Here is a 1,611-nt window from a genome sequence, read left to right on the forward strand (position 1 = left end):
CAGGAGATCTGATCTCTGGTCTTCATGCTTTCCTGGCAAGCACTTTACCCAGGGAGCCATTTACTCCACCCCACACCCCACCATTTCCATCTCACTGCTGTATTCTGGAGTCTCTGATTCAAATCTTGTCATTAAGAGATAGAGGATTTTTTCTTTGTGAACCAGCCGCTCTTCTTCTAAGTTTCTCTCTCAAAGGCACAATGCACAGATATCAAAAGGCATCAATAAGTATAAAGTCTTTCCTTGTAAAATGAATCATAACAGAACAAGACTAAAAATAATACAGATGTTCACCAGTGTGGGAATGAATAACTCAAGTTAGGTCTGCATCTTCTACTAGAACACAGGTATAATAAAGCAGAATGTCTCCCTTTATTACTGTAAATGATCTTCACTGTATACTAAGTGAAGGGGTTAAGTTATTTAAAAATATCTAGACCTGCTGCTCCTGCGCGCTATGCCTGTTGTCCTGGCGTGCACCTCCCATGGTGTGCCTGGCCGCTCAAGCCCAGGCTGCACGACCACCTCTGGAGCTACCCAAGCGCGGGCGCTGCAAGGCCATACAGCCTGCCGAGAGGCCTGATTGCCGCGGCTCGCTGTCCACAGGGCCCCGGAGCCCCCGAGCCCCCCTGAGTCAGTGACCCGAGGCCAGCGAGCGGGAACCGCAGGATGCAGCGCGAGGCCGGGCAGCTGGCACCACGACCTGGTGCAGGGAAGCCTTGTGCTCTTCTCATTTGGAGTGGTCTTGGCCCTGGTGCTCAACCTGCTGCAGATCCAGTGTAATGTAACGCTCTTCCCCGACGAGGTGATAGCCACCATCTTCTCCTCAGCCTGGTGGGTGCCCCCGTGTTGTGGCACAGCAGCTTCTGTTGTAGGCTTACTGTATCCCTGTATTGACAGTCACCTGGGAGAACCACACAAGTTCAAGAGAGAGTGAGCCAGCGTCATGCGCTGTATTGCAGTGTTCCTTGGCATCAACCACGCCAGTGCCAAATTAGATTTTGCCAATAATGTCCAGCTGTCGTTGACTGTCTTTGGGCTTGTGGTGGACGTTTGATCGGTCCCAGAGCGGCCTCGGGCTTGGGATCGCCATCGCCTTCCTCGCTACGCTGATCACACAGTTTCATGTCTATAATGGTGTCTACCAGTACACGTCCCCCGACTTCCTCTATATCTGTTCTTGGCTCCCGTGTATATTTTTCTCAGGAGGTGTCACAGTGGGAAACATAGGACGACAGTTAGCTATGGGTGTTCCGGAAAAGCCTCACAGTGACTGAGCTTTAGCACGTGGTTCAGAGCGAGCAGGATGCGGAGACACTGGTCCTGGGTGTGATGAAGATGATCTTTTCCTCAATGTTCTATTTAGACTGGGCTGATGATAAATGACTCCTACAGATGCGTTCACATAGTCTAGACCAGCATGTGGAGGCAAGGACCACTTACCTAAAAGTCTCACCTCGCTCCCCCACCCTCACAGCTATCTGCCCTGGAACTCTCCACCCCAGGCTGTATGTGGGAGGCGGGGAAGGGGGCCAGTTTCTCGAGTATTAGAGTTCACTCATCATTCAAAGCAAAATGCCATATTTCAAAGCCTTGAATCAAAACGAATCA

At 50.9% G+C, this 1,611-nt stretch overlaps 1 pseudogene; it reads left to right on the plus strand.

Annotated features, from left to right (window-relative positions):
- Nucleotides 1-437: 437 nt before the first annotated feature.
- LOC114615511 lies at nt 438-1,277 on the plus strand (annotated as a pseudogene).
- The last annotated feature ends 334 nt before the right edge of the window (nt 1,278-1,611 follow it).

The sequence above is a fragment of the Grammomys surdaster genome, unplaced genomic scaffold, assembly GCF_004785775.1.
Source record: "Grammomys surdaster isolate TR1022 unplaced genomic scaffold, NIH_TR_1.0 126787, whole genome shotgun sequence".
NCBI lineage: Eukaryota > Metazoa > Chordata > Mammalia > Rodentia > Muridae > Grammomys > Grammomys surdaster.